Genomic DNA, 6362 nt, shown 5'->3' with positions numbered 1-6362 from the left:
TCTCTCTCTCTCTCTCTCTCTCTCTCTCTCTCTCTCTCTCTCTCTCTCTCTCTATATATATATATATATATATATATATATATATATATATATATATATATATATATATATAACTGGCACACACACACACACACACACACGCACACGCAGCCTCTTTCTGAATGCATCGCCTTCATGATCAGTGTCCCCTGTGCCAGGTAAGTATGATTTTTCTGCCACTTCCTCGCTCTCTGGCGACGTCATGGTGACGTCATAGTCAGCTCGCGCTGTGATTGGCTCTAATTTCGTCCCGGGACGAACCATTCCAGACTTGGTAAATATGCGGCCGGGATTAGCGGAACCAAGTTGGGATGGCTTCATATCCATCCCGGGTTCTCCATATGCTATCCCAAAGGGAAAGTAAACATGATATATGTAATTAAAACCTTTCATTTGAACTAAAAAGAATGTGACTAAATTTTTCATATTGGAATATTAAATAATATTTCATCAATTTAGAAAGGTATATATATATATATATATATATATATATATATATATATATATATATATATATATATATATATATATATATATATATATATATATATATATATATATATATATATATATATATATATATATATATATATATATATATATATATATATATATATTGCCCTGGGATTCACCGGATTTCTCCTACTACTGCTACATTTTCACAGTTCACCGGCCCGGCCCGTCCATAGCGAGATTGAATACATGAGGGCAGGTCAGCACTGACTGGCTTGTCAGTTCAAGGCAACGGTAAGATCGTGCTCTCTTGCTCAGATTAGGCCAGGCGCCTAGAGTATTTATTCATGTGAATAGAGGCAGAGGGTTTGATGATCTAATTTTACTGGTCATATTCCAAGACTTGATAAGAATATGCATTGTTGCTGGGTCATATCCTGTATTTTTAGCTTGGGGCTTCAAAAGAGATCTAAAAAGTGTATTTAATCATGTATTGAAAGGAATAGAAAATATATAGTGGATATTACTAATAGTAGGGTACTTTGACTTGTAATGGCAATAACAGCAACTTTTACTTGCACTGGGGGTCATGTAGAAACCCTTTTCAGGTTCAAACTTGGCCCTTTATTCATACCAATAGACATTAGGCCCTGGGGTAGACAGAAACAACAATGATAGCAACTTTTGCCTGTACCTTGGTCAAGATAGTAACCCTAAAGTGACAACTCCCTTCCAAAAATGTGTTATCCATTCGAAAAGCGGCATGTGGAAAAAAAATGCAGAATAAGTATAATTATATAGAGTACAACATGTATTGAAAGGAATAGAAAATATATAGTGGATATTACTAATAGTAGGGTACTTTGACTTGTAATGGCAATAACAGCAACTTTTACTTGCACTGGGGGTCATGTAGAAACCCTTTTCAGGTTCAAACTTGGCTTCCAAAAATGTGTTATCCATTCGAAAAGCGGCATGTGGAAAAAAATGCAGAATAAGTATAATTATATAGAGTACAACACCGAATCACAGTTGATAGCAAATTTTCGTCCTACAGTAGGTCAAACAGTGACTATTTTAATAGTTAAATTTGAATCAAATTTGACCCCATATTTATGGTAATAGAGACATGGATGAAACTTGTGAATTCATGGATAAAGCTGCTGTGACTGAATACATTTGCAAAATCTGTGGCTTCAAGGGGCTTAGCAACATCATTGGAGCCAGATACAACTCTTTCATGAAAATGACAGACGGTAAAAATAATACTGATAAGCTGAAGAAAATAAGCTGCTCACCCCCACTTCTCTTTTTCTCTTTGTCCACCTCCCTGATGTAAAGATTAGCCAGTATTCTTAATCTTTCATTCCTTTCACTGGTAGACGCTGGAATTTCCGGCCCGTTTCTGTACTTCCTCCTATCTATGACTTGAACTCTTTCATGAGGTAGTTTTCAAACCACGACTTGGCACTTCCAGTGAGCTTTTATTCAGCCTTTATTCACACACACACACACACACACCGCGTAGTGTAGTGGTTAGCACGCTCGACTCACAATCAAGAGGGCCGGGTTCGAGTCCCGGTAAGCGGCGAGGCAAATGGGCAAGCCTCTGTGTGGCCCCTCTTCACCTATCAGTAAATAGGTACGGGATGTAACTCGAGTGGTTATGGCCTCGCTTTCCCGGTGTGTGTTGTGTGTTGATGTGGTCTCAGTCCTACCCGAATATTGGTCTATGAGCTCTGAGCTCGCTCCGTAATGGAGAAGACTGGCTTGGGTGACCAGCAGGCGACCGAGGTGAGGTGAGGTGAGGTGAATTACACATACACACAAAACAGAACTTGAACCCGAGAGGGCTCGGGTTCGAGTCCCGGGTGCGGTGAGGCAAATGGGCAAGCCTCTTAATGTGTTGCCCTTGTTCACGTAGCAGCAAGTAGGTATGCAATGTAACTCGAGAGGTTGTGGCCTCGCTTTCCCGGTATGTGTTGTGTGTGATGCGGTCTCAGTCCTACCCGAAAATTAGTCAGTATGAGCTCTGAGCTCTATCCGTAAGGGAAAAGCTGGCTGGATGACTAGTAGGCGGCCTTGGTGAATAAAACAAACACACACACACACACACACACTTTATAAATTTTCTTTTTCATAGTGGATCAGTGCTATTGCATGTTTCCAAAGTAAGAAAAAAAAAATAGATGAATTAGTGATCTATTTGATCAAAAGAAGGAATACGTTTGTCTGAACATTTTTCTTGGCATATCTTTTGAACCCAATAGACCAATAACTCATCAAAAGTTTACTGCTAATGTAACGGAACATGTATTAATACTGAATTTATGATTGAAAACTAATAACATAATGGAGCTCATTATAACTGAATCCAAAACAGAACAAATTCAAAATGTCATTCCATATTAGAAGACCAATGTTCACCATAAGATCTAGATTTCCTTTTCTTTTATTGAAATTCTGGATAAACTAGCCTTTCACTTTGTTATCCTGCATGACCATCCTTAAGCAACTGATACAACTCACTAATACATTACTAGTATGCCTGACGGTTCTGGAAATGCGCTTAACAATCTTGACATTTCCCTAACCTCTAACCCATCTATTCCTGACGGTACTGGATATACGCTTAACATTCTTGATCTTTTCTTAATCTTCTATTTAAGCTGCTATCCTATCTTCTCTGTTTGGTTCTTCCTGTATCTCGTCATATCTCTTCAATTCATTCTCTGGATTCCCTAAGTGGGGGTACCTCTGGGGTTTTGCCCTGCTCTCTCTCTCTCTCTCTCTCTCTCTCTCTCTCTCTCTCTCTCTCTCTCTCTCTCTCTCTCTCCCCAAGATGGGATGGATGGATGGATTTTGTTTAAGGCGCCGCAAAGGCTGAGGTCATTTGGCGCCGCTTCAATAACTTAAAAAGACAGAGCAGTAAAAAAAAAACTATATAGAGGCAGTTAAAAACAGTAGAGTATCTAAAAATTAAAAAAGACAATAAAACTAAATAAAATATAAAAATGCATATAATGAAATAAGTATAAAATTCAAAGCTTTGGGAGAAGCCCAGTCAAACTGGGGCACTCCACTAGTAGGTGCCGCACCGTAAGTGGCACCAAGCAGTCATCACAGTAAGGTTGAGGGTCCCTGGTCAAGAGGTACCTTTGTGTAAAGTACGTGTGACATATACGAAGTCGCGCCAATAAAGTCTGTGCACGGCGATCCCGGACATGGGTGTAAGTCCACTGAGGGAAGGTGTGGAAGTAGTAACCTCTCCCATTTTCAAGGTTGCGACCCCCGTTAGCCATCTCCTCTGCCAAAGTGCTGCAATCGCCAAACGAATTGCGTGAAATATATCCCGAAACGGAACAGGGGAAGGAGACGGAGCGCGACTTGCTGCCTCTTAAGAAGGCGGTCTGCGTGTTCATTCCCTGGAACACCAACATGACCAGGGACCCAACAGAACCTAACACGATATCCTCGTTGGGTAAGAAGATATATCCACTCCAGGGCTGATAAAATCAAAGGGTGCAAGAGAGAGCAGTAAGAGCACTGCGACAGTCACTAAAAATTGTAAAAGACGAAACCGGGAGAGTAAAAATAATCAGTAAAGCTAAAACTATGGCAGACAGCTCCGCAGTAAAGATGGAGGCTACCGAAGGAAGGCTGCCACACCGATAAAAAGAGGGGAAAACGACACTAAATCCAACGCCTGCGTCAGATTTGGAACCATCAGTAAAAACGGGGATATCATCAGAATGGATAAAAAAGTGTTCTAAAAACGGTGTGTGGGACAAAGCTGGCAAAAAATCCTTCTTGCCATCTATGGCAGGAGGGCATAATGAAACAACTGGAAGCTGCCAATAACCAACTCGTGGGAGCCGGAAAGAGTAGACAGGAGTGGGGTCGATGGACAAATCCATTATCAGGTTTGCCACTCGGAGGCCAAAAGGTTTAGGTAGACTCGGTCGAGTGTCATACGCCTGCGAACGCGAGTCCCGCAACATTGACATACAAGGGACAGAATCGGGAAGACGGTGGGTGCGAAACCAACACCGGAGCATCGAAGACTGGCGCCGGAGGTCGAGCGGCCTGAAACCAGCATCCATGAGAAGGCTAGGTATTGGAGATGTCCGAAATGCACCCGTAGCCAAGCGGACCAAAGCATATTGTACGGGTTCAAGCGTGTGTAGGCTTGTATCCGTTGCGGATGAATAGATCTCACAGCCGTACTCCAGCTTTGGAAATATAAGTGTACAGTGAAGAAGCAGCAAAGTGTCCCTGTCCGCACCCCAAGAGGTGTGACTTAAAACGCGAGGAAGGGATAGTGCCGTCCTGCAAGACGCTTTGAGAGAACGGAAATGTGGAACCCAAAGAAGACGGCTGTCAAACAATAGGCCAAGATATCGAGTGGTCTCCATACACGAGATGCGTCTATTGGCTAAATATAAATCGGGATCTAGATGGACACCACGATTTCGACAAAAATGCATATACACGGTCTTTGAGGTAGAGAATCGAAAGCCGTTTACGTTGGCCCAACTGGACAACCGATTTATTGCCAGTTGGAGCTTTCGCTCAATCAGTGACATCCTAGCAGCAGCAAAAGATATGCACAAGTCGTCCACATAGAAAGAGCTTTGAACGCTATCCGGTAGAGTATCTATAACACCATTTATTGCAACTGCGAATAGCGTAACACTAAGAATACTTCCCTGTGGGACACCGTCATTTAGAGCAGTAGCATCGGAGAGAACACTCCCCACACGAACCCGTAAAAGACGTCTGGATAAAAACTGCTGGATAAAAATAGGAAGGTGGTCACGGAGCCCAAAATTAAACAAGAAACGTAAAATCCCATGACACCAAGCTGTGTCGTAGGCCTTCTCCAGGTCAAAAAATACAATAACCTGGTGGTGGTGATAAGCGAAGGCCTCACAAATAGAAGACTCTAGGGATAAAAGAGCATCCGTAGTAGACCTCATTTTTCGGAACGCGTACTGTACCGATGACAAGTACTTCCCCCTCTCCAAGTACCACATGAGTCTTACATTTACCATTTTTTCTAACACTTTACAAATACAAGACGTCAAAGATATAGGACGGTAATTCGTAGCCTGGAGATGATCCTTCCCAGGCTTCGGAAATGGGAGAACCACTGCCACAGCCCAAGAAATAGGAAAGTCACCAGGATGCCAAATCATATCATAAAGATTTAATAAAAAGTTAAAAGCACTGTCAGACATGTTGCGCAAGAAGGCATATGGAATATCATCTGGGTCAGGAGAAGAGTCATGACACTGGGACAAAGCAGTCCGAAACTCGGAGGCAGAGAAAGGGACATTATAAGACTCCCCTCCCGTGGAAGAAACATTTATGCCGAGAGATTCCATTCTCTAGCGGTGACGTGCGCCTGGAGCTGCAGGATGCCTCTGGGAAACATTGGCAAAGTGCTCCGCGAAGAGGCAATCGACAGTCCTAGGGTGTGTGTCATTAATGGAAGACACATAAGCTTTCCAAGAAGCTCTTTGTGCCTCTTTCAAAACGCGGCGTGTCCGAGCTCGGCAGCGCCGAAAAGCTTCCAGACACTGCGGGTCCCCACGATGTCGCCGGAGACGAGAGAAAGCTGCCCGTTTCTCTTTCACCGCTGCAGTGCATGTTGCGTTCCACCAAGGAACGGGGCGCTTAGTAAAGCGACCTGACGTCCTAGGGATTGTCTTAAGCGCTACTGAAATAAAAAAAATCGGTAAAATAATCAACAGCCTCAGCACAAGTAGAAAAGTCAGCCAGCGGACGGATAAAAGAAGCTAAGATCTGTGAATCGAGGCCAATCTGCCTTGTCTAAAACCCAGCGTGGGGGCCAGGACTGTGGCTCA

The sequence above is a fragment of the Portunus trituberculatus genome, chromosome 47 (genome assembly GCF_017591435.1).
Source record: "Portunus trituberculatus isolate SZX2019 chromosome 47, ASM1759143v1, whole genome shotgun sequence".
NCBI lineage: Eukaryota > Metazoa > Arthropoda > Malacostraca > Decapoda > Portunidae > Portunus > Portunus trituberculatus.
This window is presented reverse-complemented; position numbering follows the sequence as displayed.